At 38.9% G+C, this 13,154-nt stretch overlaps 1 non-coding gene across 1 annotated transcript; it reads right to left on the bottom strand.

Annotated features, from left to right (window-relative positions):
- Window positions 1-1,720: 1,720 nt before the first annotated feature.
- On the bottom strand, window positions 1,721-1,792 carry TRNAQ-CUG. The gene has a single exon. It is a non-coding gene; the product is annotated as a tRNA-Gln (tRNA).
- Window positions 1,793-13,154: the final 11,362 nt, after the last annotated feature.

Genomic DNA, 13,154 nt, shown 5'->3' with positions numbered 1-13,154 from the left:
CAAGAATAGCTAGCAGAAAGGCAGAACAAACAAGCTCAACTGATAACCCATGTGCCTTTGTTTCCCGACTGATAACCAATGTATCTTGTGCTTTTCCACTGCCCTGGAGTTTGAACTCACTGTATACTTAAGAATTTATGACACCACTCTATAGTTAAAGATCTATTTAATTGCTACATGTGCTACGTGACTGCCGCAAGTGCTACGTGCAACAATGCTGTGTAAACCCTGAGCGAACACTGAACCAATGAATTAAAATTGTGCTTTCATCACCCAATGAGAAGCTGATACTCAGTTGTATCCCCCTAAAGTGTATAAAAAAACCCAACTTTGTCTGCTCTCGGTCGGCTCCTTTGTCTCCTGCGAGAGATAAGGGTCGGCCCGGAGCTCCGCAATAAACCTCTTATCTCTTGCTGTTGCATCAAGCCGGTGTCTTGGAGTCTTGGGTCTTCGCCGTCCACTCGGGACAGAACAGGACCAGCGCTTTGGGGGTCCTTCAGCTCTACAATCATCATTCTTGGTAACAGCATCCTGGAAATTTAAAGACAAATTGCATTGGGAAGTCTGCTGTCAGAGACCTCTCCAAAGTACTGAAAAGCAACAATATCACTCAGAAACTAAGTGTGCCTGATACTGGCTATGGTCATTGCAATTACTTATTATGCATCAGAAAGCTGGATAATGACTAGGGATGATAAAAGGAGAAATGTTGTCTTTGAGCTGTGATGCTAGAGAAGAGTATTGAATATATCATGGACTGCTAGAAGAATAAACAAGTTTGACCTGGAGAGAGTTAAACCAGGTTGCTCCTTGGAGGCAAGGATTTTGAAACTTTGCCTGACACACTTTGGACATGTTGCAAGGAGGGACCAGTCCTTAGAGAGGAATATCATGGTTGGGATGGTGGAGAGACAGCACAGGAGAGGAAAACACTCGATGAAATGGATTGATTCAGTGACTGAGGTAATGTGGGTAGGTGTGTTAGAGACAATAAGATTGGCACAAGATAGAGAGTTTAGGGCTGTTGTGCACAGGGTCACTATGTGTCGCAGGTGACTTGATGGCATATAACAACAAACAATAACAGAGTTAAGTATATGAAAGTATAGAATTTGTTCAGAAAATCATACTTTCTTCATGAAATATTATGAATAAATCAATGTAGATACATATTTGCTGGGAAAACTGTAAGTAACAAAAACTTCCAATGGTAGTATAAGAAGAATATTTTTTCCTCTTTTTTGACATTTGTATTATTTTTTGGCTTTCGTTATTCCTCTCTGTCTTTATTCTTCATGTTTCTGAGACAAACAGGAAACTTACCTTCTCTTCCTCAAAGTTAGAATGAAACTGAAAGACACAAGGATTTCTATTAAAACTTTGACAATATTTTAGATAATTAATCACATCATTTGGAAGGATGCAGAAGTACTTTAAATATTCTATGTTTTAGAAAGAAACCCTAATAATAAAAAATACATTATGCAAATATTTACAATGCTTGGTAAAAGGTAATGTTAACAAGAGAAACAAAAAATATTATTTTTGTATTTCGGAAATTTGACTGAATTTTGATAAATCATACAACTGAGATTGAGAAGTCTGAAAATGTAGTAGCTTAGTGGAAAGAAGTTTCACTGTCAAAGCAAAGGCACATAGTCCAAATTCATCAGCCTCTCTGTGGAACAAACCAACATATATGCAATATCCACAGCCTTACAGGTTCCACCGAGATTTGAACTTGGTTCGCTGGATTCAGAGTCCAGAGTGCTAACCATTGCACCATGGAACCAGTACTGCTTTAGTTTGCTTGGCTCCATAGTCAACAGTCTTGGCACCAGCAGCCAGGAAATTAAAAGGCGCGTGGCCATGGGAAAGTCTGCTGTTAGGGACCTCTCCAAAGTACTGAAGAGCAATGGTGTCTCTCTGGAGACTAAGGTGCGGCCGATACAGGCCATGGTCTTCGCAATCACTTGTTATGCATCAGAGAGTTGGACAATGACCAAGGAGGATAGAAGAAGAATTGATGCCTTTGAGCTGTGGTGCTGGAGAAGAGTATTGAGAATACCATGGACTGCTAGGAAAACAAACAGATTGGTCCTGGAGAGGGTTAAACCAGGTGGCTCCTTGGAGGCAAGGATTCTGAGGCTCCGTCTAACTTACTTTGGACATGTTGTGAGGAGAGACCGTCCTTAGAGAGGGACATCATGCTTGGGACGGTGGAGGGACAGCGCAGGAGAGGAAGGCCCTCTATGAGGTGGATTGATTCAGTGACTGGGATAATTGGGATGGGAGTGTCGGAGTCAGTGCGATTGGCACAGGACAGAGCAGAGTTTAGGGCTGTAGTACATAGGGTCGCTATGAGTCGCAGGCGACTCGACGGCACATAAAACAACAACAATATATGCAATATCCTCCTGTGTGATTGACTGCCTCTGAAAACTGGCTAGATGTTCGACTCCGACTCAACCATGCACAAAAAGAACAGTAAGTTTCAATGTACTCTTACAGCCATTTAAAAATAATATTCAGTAAAAATTTACTTGCATACGTCATTATTGATATTATTTTATAATTTCCACAGTCTGTTGGAACAGTAATATCAACAGGAAACTGCTAGGAATGCTAACTAGATTGAGAAAATCTACGACACAAGGAACATCATTGCTGATGTCTGACTGATTTTGGCTGAAAGCAGTGAATACCATTGAGAAGAATGAGAATCCCAGAAACCTAATTGTACTCCTGGGTAAACTATACATAGACCAAAATTTATGTCTGAAAAGAGAACAAGGGAACACAGCATGACAGCTTGAGAGAGGCTGGGGAACATTATGCTGCATGAACTAACTCAGTCTCATAAGGACAAATACTGCATAAGAGCATTATTGCAAAAATAATAGAAGGATTACTAGTAAAACATGTATGAGAAGTCAAAGGAGGGAGGGCTAAAGAATGGGCAGGGCAGAAACCACAGGCTTGCACAGATTGGTGGGCGGAGGAAGTAGAGAAAAGGAAATGGGAAGGACCCAGGAGAAAAGACAGGGTAATTATAGGCAAGGTCCAATGGTGATTAATTTTATAAAACATAATGCATGAGAAAGATCGTATGAAACATAATGTGAATGAAGAATAGTGTGAAACGCAATGTATATGAACTTTGCAAACAAACCAATAAAAAATACATGAAAAAAGTAAGAAAATATGCATCCGAGTTGTGTACTTTCTCTCCACATCTATTCAATCTGTAAAGTGAGTAAATCAATAAATAGATGGACTATGAGGCGAAGAATGTGGCATCAAGAGTGGAAGAAGATTGATCAACCATCTACTTTATCCAGAAGACACAATGTTGTTTGCAAAAGTCAAAGGAACTTGAAGAAATTACCATAGAAGACCAAAGCTATCCATGTGGGGCTTTCAATATGAATATAGATCTCATCGTCAAGGAAAAAAAAATCCTCACATCCAGACTAATAGATAAAATCATGATAAGTGGAGAAGAGATTAGCGATCTCTCTTCTAAACAGAGAAAGTTAAAGAGATGCACCTTATATGTCTATTCCCAAGGTATTGTTATTATGTGCCATCGAATCGTGTGCTACTCATAGCGACCCTATGTACAATAACCCTAAGCCCTATTCTATCCTGTGCCAATCTTACTGCCTCTCACATACCTACTCTTATCAGTCAGCAAATCAGTCCATCTTATCGAGGATCTTTCTTTCTTTCATTGTCTCTCCATCTTCCCAAGCATAATGTCCATCCCCAAGGACTGGGTCCTCCTTGCAACATGTTCAAAATATGTTAGATGAAGCTTTAGAATCCTTGCCTCCAAGGAGCAGCCTGGTTTAACTTTCTATATAAAGAACCTGTTTGTTCTCCTAGCAGTCTATTGTATATTCAATAATTTTATCCAGAACCACAACTCAAAGGCATCAATTTTCCTTCTATTATCCCTAGTCATTGTCCAGCTTTCTGATTCATAGCTAGTAATTGCAAAGCCTATGACTTGGATCAGGTGCGCCTTAGTCTCCAAACTGACATTGTGACTCTCCAGTACTTTGGAAAGGTCTCTGATAGCAGACTTTCCAAATGTGATTCTTCTTTTAATTTCCTGGCTGCTGGTACCAAGAGTTTTGATAGTAGAGTCAAGCAAACTAAAGCTTTTAACAATCTCAATCTTGTCAGCATCTATCATGATGCTGCCAATCAGCCCAGTGGTGAGAATATTTGTTTCCCAAGTTTTAAGACTCCTTAAATGTATACATTGTAAATATTATTCCATAGCAAATAAGACTTTAATGTGATTCTCCATGTTTAAATGTTTACATTTCTCAAAGTTAAAATATCTTATGTGGTCTCTCTGTGTAATGATTTGCAAAGTAATAAAAACTCTACCAACAGAGTGATTTGGAAGGAGGTCTGGTGGTACAGCGTTGAAGTGGTTGGCGGGTAACCCAAACAGATTGGTAATACAAACTCAAAAGGTAATACACATGCATAATGCATAATGCCACTGTTATAAAACAGAACTGAGTTGGGAGTTAGGGAAACTAAGAAAAGAAGGGATAAATAATGACCATTGCATTGAAATAGATGAGGGCAAGAACTATCTAAAAGAAATATAGGTTTAGGTATTATTGCATGACAGCAGTTCAGAATAAAAGGTGCATAAGCAAAGTGGACTGGGTGAATGTGGGTGGAAATTATGCAACAATGAAAGAATCTTTTTAAAGAGAAAAGCAAATTGGGGTGGGGGTACGAAGGAAACTGCAACTATGAAAGACTGGAAAGCCAAGTTTTTTGTAAACTTTTGTTTAAAATATCAATTAAAAATAATAATTAAAAAATAATACATAGGAGAAGACATTCAATGATTTGCATCTCTAAAAATTGTTGTTGTTACTAGGTGTCATAAGGTTGGTTCGGATTTATATTGACCTTACAAACAACTGTGCAAAAACCTGCCTGCTTCTCTACCATCCCCATAACTGATTTTTTTACCTCAGTCCGCTCTTGAGCCACTATATCAATCAATATTGCTGAATGCCTCACTCTTTTTCACAGATTCTCTACTTTTGCCAAACATGAAATTCTTCTACAAGGACTGTTTCCTACTAATAACATGTCTAAAGTTGTTGTTATGTATTACATTATGAGTTGCATCCAACTCATAGTGACCATATGTACAACAGCTTTGAACCCTACTCTATCCTGAGCCAACCTTATTGTCTCTGACACACTTAATTCCATTAGCAGTTACTGAGTTAATCCATCTCATTGAGAGTATTTGTCTCTTGCACTGGGTCAATTGACAGCATCAGTATGGATGGTGAAGAGATTAAGATAGTTAACAGTTTTAGTTTACTTGGTTCCACAGTCAAGACTCTTGGTAACAGCAGACAGGAAAATCAGGAGGTGAATTGCATTGGGAAAGTCAGCTGTGAGGGACCTCTCAAGAGTACTGAAGAGCAACGACATCAGGCTGGAGACTAAGGTGCTCCTGATCTAAGCTATAGTCTTTGCAATTACGTGCTATGCATCGGAGAGTTGGACAGTGAATAGGGATGATAGAAAGAGAATTGATGCCTTTGAGCTGTGGTGCTGGAGAAGAATGTTGAATATACCATGGACTGCCAGGAGAACAAACAGGTTTGTCCTGGAGAGGGTGAAGTCGGAATGCTCCTTGGAGTCAAGTATTCTGAAGTTTCGTCTGACATACTTTGGGCATGTTGCAAGGAGGAACTGGTCCTTGGAGAGGGACATCATGTTTGGGAGAGTGAAGGGACAGCTCAAGAGAGGAAGACCCTCGATGAGATGGATCGCTTCTGTGAGTGGAGTGGTGGGAATGAGTGTGTTCGAGAGGCTAGGTTTGCACAGGATAGAATGGCCTTTAGGGCTCTTGTACATAGGGTTCTATGAGTCGCAAGTGACTCGATGGCAAATAACAACAACAACAACTGTTCCTTTACACTCCCAAGCATGATGTTTCTCTCTAAGGACTGGTCCCTCCTTGAAACATGCCCAAAGTATGTCAGAAGGAGCCTCGGTATCCTTGCCTCTAGGGAGCACCCTGCTTCCACCCGCTCCAGGACAAAAGTATTTTTTCTCCTACAGTCCATGGTGTATCAACACTCTTATCTAGCACCACAGCTCAAAGGCATCAATTCTCCTTTTATTACCCCTAGTCGTTGCCCACATTTCTGATGCACAGCACATAATTGTGGTGGATCAGGCTCATCTAAGTCTCTAGACTGACATTGTTGCTCTTTAGTACTCTGGAGAGGCCGCTGACAGCAGATTGTGCCAATGCAACTCATCTTTTTATAATGTGGCTACTAGTACCAAGAGTTGATTGTGGAGCCAAGTAAACTAAAGCTATTGATAATCTCAATCTCTTCACCGTCTATCATGATGCTTCCAATTAGACCAGTGGTGAGAATCTTTGTTTCCTTGATGTTGTGCTTCAATCCATATTGAAGGCTGCAGTCTTTGACCATCTGCAACAAGCATTCAGGTCTTCCTCAGTTTCAGCAAGTGAGGTTGTGTCATCTGTCTAACTCAGGTATTTGATAAATATTCATCCAATCTTGATGTCACATTCTTCCTCATAAAGCCTAAAATCCCAGGTGATCTGTTCTGCTTATAAATTGACAAGGAATGGAGATAGGGCACATCCTTGGCATACACTTGTCACAATTTTGAACCATGAGGTATTCCCTTGCTCTTTTCTGATGACTGCCCCCTGGTCCACGTATATATTTTGCTTTAGCACAGTCAAGAGTTCTGTGATTCCCATTCTTCTCAGAGTCAGCCACAGTTGTGATCCACATAATCAAATGCTTTTGGGTAGTCAATGAAGCACAGAGATTTCTCTTGTACTCTCTGCTTTCTGCCAAAATCCATCTAACATTAGCTAAATATCCCTAGTACCATGGCCTCTTCTAAATCCAGCCTGCACTTCTGACAGTTCTCTGTCGATGTGTTGTTCCAGTCATTTTTAGCAGAATCTTGCTTACATGTGATATTAATGATATTGCTTGATAATGTCTACACTTTGTTGGGTCATCTTTCTTTGGAATAGGAGCATATATGGATCTCTTGTAGTCAGGTGGCCAGGTAGATGTCCTCCACATTTCTCAGCACATCTTGGTACACGCATCCAGGGCAACATCTCTTTTGTTAAAATATGCCAATTGGTATGCTGTCAGGTTCTGAGGCCTTGTTTTCAGCCAGTTCATTCCGAGCAGCTTGAACTTCTTCCCTCATCACCACAGGTTCTTGCTCATAATTTGTTTCATGAAATTCTTCTGTGCCAGCCAATTCCTTTTGGTACAGTGACCTTCCTCGTACTTCTTCCTAGTGCTAAGAATCTGTGCTGCAATCCAGAAGGCAAGTGGTTTGATTCCTCCAGCTACTCCCTGTGATTGATTACTGCCTCTGAAAACCCACTGGAGAATCAGCTATGAGTCGGGTCTGATTAGGTGGTACACCTCAACAACACTGATGTCTAATTATCAAAGAGAAAATTTCACTACTCTGGCTTCTAAAATTTTTTGGTCAGAATTCTTCTAAGAGTTTTTCCTTTTTAGCAGCCAACAATATATTCATCATTTTTTGTCATCATCATAATTAAAGGGCATCAATTCTTTTTTAATACTACTTATTCATTGTCTATATTTTATATAATTTATTTGGAAATACTATGGTTTGGATCGGATGCACTTTAATCCTCAAAGTGACAATTTTCTTTTTAAAATATGAAAGATAAGCATAATTTAAAAAAAAATTTATTTTATTTCTATGATATATTTTACAGCAGATTTATTTAGTGATTAATGCTGTCTAATTTGTTGAATGTTACTTATCTGAGTACTTACTGTGGATCTAAGTAAAATGAAAATCTTCACAAAGTCAGTATATGTTAGTCAAGAGTGGGACTTCAAAGTCTAAATCTTGAACAAGATGTAACATATTTTTTAGGCTTATTTATTCAAAGTTTTAGTCACATGAATAATTCCCACTCTTCCTTTTTGAAACTTGATTTGTACCATTTTAAAATTCCATTTCCCCCCCCTCTCTTTTCCACTTCTCTTTCTGTCTCTCCTGCTTCCTCCATCATTTGCCTTTCTCTTGCTTTATTTCCTTCCCTCATCCTTTTCTTCTTTTTTTTTTTTCCTTGTCTTTACCCCAGAATTAAAAAGAGAAACAGGGTAAAGAAACATAAAAAGAAATACTTTTAGATCCTATCTCAGAATGGTTAAGCAAATGAAAATGATTGTTTCAATAATGGCATCCACTTCCTAAACAACTTGCTTCCAGAAACTCTATGAATTTTGATAAATGTCGATAGTTGTAAAGGAGCTTCAGGCCTTTTGTTCATAGGGTACCTATGAGTCGTGGTCAACTTGAAGTAAGTCAACAAGTGTCATAAAAGAGGATTAAACTGATATACTAGGAAGTTCCATGATTGTCTTCAAGTGGCCTTGATTAGTTGATCCAAAGCGCAATTTTTCCAGTTAATTGTAGAATCTTCTCATACTTCCTGGGGGTGATTGATAATTAAGATGCCACTTTAAACTTATAGAAGGGTTGTTGTGGTTGTTATTGTTGTCGTTTAAAGGTAAATAACTCTTTTAGTGCTTTATGTTTTCCATTTTCTATGCACTTTTTGGTTCTTAGCTGTTTCACAACTGCCCATCTGGTTAATTATGTTCATGTGGTCCTCACTGCAGACCTGTCTTTTCTTTCTTCCCTTCCCTGCTGAGTCACAGCTTCTGTGCATCACAGGAACTAGCTCTCATGCCTTCCTGCCTTCAGACGTCCCCTAACCTGACTGAGGTCTGTGCATCTGTCTCCAGGGCGTTTTCTTCTGGGCACCGTAAGGACAGAGGTAATGTCAAAGCTCAGAGTACTAATAATTATGTCCTCAACTACTAGTATCGTTATTTGAGAAAATACCAAAATAGATTAGATTAAAGCATTATGTTAAGAATAAATGAAAGATTTGGCTCTCTGAATAGGGGATTTGGGAGACCTATTTTTTCTGGTTGACATTATTTCACTTCTTCTCTGCACTTAGATTACATAAGGATAAATTGCACTTCTGTGGGAAAATGGTGATAACCTTTTATAATACAAAGTTTAATCTGATCTAAATGAAAATAAATATTATTTCATATAAAAACTTGATAAAACGTCTTCTTTTTTCCCCTTCACCATACAAGAAATATTCCTTAGATTGGTCTTACTGACATATTCTTTAGATATTCTTGCTTTTGCTTTATGAAGCTCCTTGATTCATGTCAGTGTAAGATATGATGAATAGCAAATGGGTGTAGGAAACATCCAATTTAATACTCAGTAAGTATTGAAATTCGAGCATCTAATCCATAAAAATAAAACAGTGTGAATTTAGATGTAATCATGGACATACTTAGTGCCGGTGAGCTGCTTCTGACTAACAAACAACTTAGAAAACAGAATAAACTTGTTCTGGAGGATTTTCAAGGTTGTACATTTGAAAGAGTAAACTGAAATACCTTTCCTCTGTAGAGTGACTAAAGATCTCAAACTGACCTGTAACAAATCCCTGAACTTCTGTGTCACCAGGACTCTTTGTGATGGTAGACTTGGTGACAATTATTTTCCAGGGTAACCCAATCATTAAAGATAACAATACTAGAATGCTAAAACTTTAGGAAGCAGGAAGAGAACATTTCTGAAGAGAATATATTCCTAAAATTGGTTAAAGTTAAAATTGCTTCAAGGTCAGAAATGTTCTGCTGAGAAGTGATTGAGCTGAGATGCAGCGTGTAAGGTTCATGTTGTTGTTGTTATGTGCCTTCGAGTCATTTGCGACTCATAGCGACCCTATGTACAACAGCCTTAAACCCTGGTCTATCCTGTGCCAATCGCATGGCCTCTGACACACCCATCCCGATTACCCCAGTCACTGAATCAATCCACCTCATAGAGGGTCTTCCCCTCCTACGCTGTCCCTCTACTCTAACCAGCATGATATCCCTCTCCAAGGACCTGTCCCTCCTTATAACATGTCCAAAGTATGTCAGACGAAGCCTCAGAATCCTTGCCTCCAAGGAGTAGCCTAGTTCAACCCTCTCTAGGATGGATCTGTTTGCTTTCTTGGCAGTCCATGGAACATTCAATACTCTTCTCCAGCACCACAGCTCAAAGGCGTCAATTCTCCTTCTTTCCTCTTTAGTCATTGTCCAACTCTCTGATGCATAACAAGTGATAGCAAAGACCATGGCCTGTATCAGGCTCACCTTAGTCTCCAGAGAGACACCATTGCTCTTGAGTACTTTAGAGAGGTCCCTGTAGGCAAGAGATATTGGAAGTAACACAGACCAAGAGATCATAGAACCTGGTTCAATACTATGATTTCTTGGTCCTAGAAGTGCAGTGGTCTGACACCTTCATGGATTGCTTATAGACATTATTACTTGATAATATGACTGAAAATTTTGGCAGGCAAATATCTGGATATAAATTGCAAAACAGGAACCTTGAATACTTTTTAAAATAAATCATGATATGACCAATAATAAGCAAATTAGTGGTGTAAAAGGTTTTAAAATCACAGAGCTTTTATTTCAAGAGAGAGGAGATAAAGGCAGCCTACGGTTCAGACTCATGTTTGAAATAGTTTAACGTGGTTGGAAGTGATTTTAATACCACTGACAATTTGGGGGGAAAAATATGTCTGTCATTGATCTTCCAAGTTTTTGTTCTGGGATTTAATTATAACTGTTGGTGTAACTTCAGCTCTCTAATAATATCTAACCTCCAGTGTGTTTACAGAATTAGCAAATTGTGTGGGAGCAGATAAACCCATCAATTCTCGAGGATCATCTGGTGGTTTTGAACCATGTACCTTCAGGATAGCAGCACAGCCACTTTCCTTCAGGCCCCCAGAAACTGTGCTACCAACACAAAGGTATGTGATTTGAATACATCAGCTGCTCTGGGCAAGAAAGATGGGTTTTTATTTCTTTAATTCATTGCCTCTGAAGACCCACTGAAGGGTTAGCCATAGGGATCATTTCCAACACTATGGCACACAACAACAACCACACCTCTTGGATATCATCTCACAAATCCACTGCTGTAAAGTTGGATCTGATTCATGGTGACCCTCCATCAGGTTTCCAAGGTTTCCTCTGTAGGAGGAGACTGTCAATCTTTCACTCTTAAAGCCACTGGTGGATTTGAACCTTTGACATACATTTCATTTCACTGCTTAGTTTGTTATTTCCTATGATGCCAGAGAGTCTTGATGTCGCTTTGGGTAAGTGGAAGGTTGTTGTTGTTGTTGATAGCTATTGAGTTAAGGTTGACTCAGAGCGACTCTATGAACAAAAGACCTAATGCCTTTCCACAGCTATTGTTGTTGCTCCAAGTTCATAGAGTTTCCAGAGGAATATGGTTTAGGAAGTGGATGCCTCTCCTGCTTCCAAACCTGTTTTACAACTGGGAGCTCCACCAAAACTGTCCACATTGGGAAACAATTATGATATTTGATATCCCCATGGCACAAAGTTCAACATCCCAGCAAACCCAGGGTACTTCATTCAGCACATTGACAAAGAGTGGTGTGCAAAGTGGAAGAATGTTCCTCCAGATATAACAGCACTAGTCTCATTTAGCAGTGGTTAAGTCTTGTCATATAGTTAAAAAAAAATATCTTTTGTGATTCCTGGATTTGTTGTTCTGTATCCCAAAGGCCTCATGTATCTGTGAGTGACAGGATTTTTGTTTTGTCTTATTTCTCCTGGTTTAATTTCCAAGATTTGTAATGTGATTAATGGTTACCCATATCTTTTATTCTTCCATATATTTTTTTATTTCAGTACCCTCTCTAGTATGTTATTTTCTCATTCCGTTTTGGGGAAGGGATCCAGAAACTAATTTAATTTTACTAGCTTGTAATCTGAAGGTGTTCTGTCTTTTACATCTATTTCTGATAAAACTTATCCCTATTATTAGACTTCTGTATTTTTCTGCTTCTTCTCTTCCCTCTTCTCCACATGTTCCCTCCTCTTGTAACTCCCCCCTTCCTCCACCTTTCCCCCCAATTCTATTCTGTTTAATATTCTATTTAAAAACACAGAGAAGCCACTCTTTTACATGGAAATATTCTGTTGCTATATTATTTTACTAACATTTTAACTGAAATTAATCTAGAATTGACATCATCAAAGCCCATTTGTGTGTTCTGTTTTAAAACATTCCTCCCTTTCAGCTGGTAGTGCTCTGATTTTGAACTTCGGGCCTCTTAAAATATAAGAGAACGATTTTTGGCCTGTTAAAGCCTCATTTATTTGAGGTGTTATAGCATGGATCAACAACTAAAGCTACTTATAATAAAGGAGTTTCACTATGCTTAATGAATACTTCATTCACTATCTTATTTTCCATTCTTTTTAGAAATCCTGATCCTTTTTTGGCTTAATGTAAACAATTCTTTTTTTTTTTTATTTTACTCTGATTTATTGATAAGATTTGAACACATCTAAATCTCAATCTCAAACTCAAATTATGTCATACTTTTTTAGTGATTTCTTCAGTTACATGTATACAAATGATCACATGTAGCAGCTGTTGGCTAACTCTCATGCTCTTGTTGTTGCTGTTGTTGTTATGAGCCACTGAGTCACTTGTGACTCATAGCGACTCTATATACAAGAGCCCAAAACCCTGCTCTATCCTGTGCCAACCTCAGCGTCTCCAACACACTCACTCCCACTACCCCAATCACAGAATCCATACATCTCATCAAGGGTCTAGTTTCTGGGAAATCTTATACGCCCTTGCAGGGCCTTGGAATTGAGGACATTGGAGACCTGCCCCAAACCATCCTCTGGGAAACCAAAGCTGGAGAGAGTGAATGAATGAGGGAGTGACTCACTCAAGCCTAATCAATCTGTGTACGTTTGGGAGATTTTCTGATACATTTTGTACAGTAAAAGGTAATTTTCATGCTGCCAACTAAATCTTCAACACAAGCCTAAAATTGTTAAACAGATGGCAAGAGCTTTGGAAAAAGAAGACCTCTTCAGTAAGGATATAAATAGTTTTCTCTTTATGCTTGGAGAAGGATTAGGATTAAAACTTTTGTAAATACAAGA

Source organism: Elephantulus edwardii, unplaced genomic scaffold (genome assembly GCF_000299155.1).
Source record: "Elephantulus edwardii isolate Elephantulus edwardi_28Jun2011 unplaced genomic scaffold, EleEdw1.0 scaffold00098, whole genome shotgun sequence".
NCBI lineage: Eukaryota > Metazoa > Chordata > Mammalia > Macroscelidea > Macroscelididae > Elephantulus > Elephantulus edwardii.
Note: the sequence above shows the minus strand (reverse complement) of the source record. Positions and strands in the feature narration are given on the sequence as shown.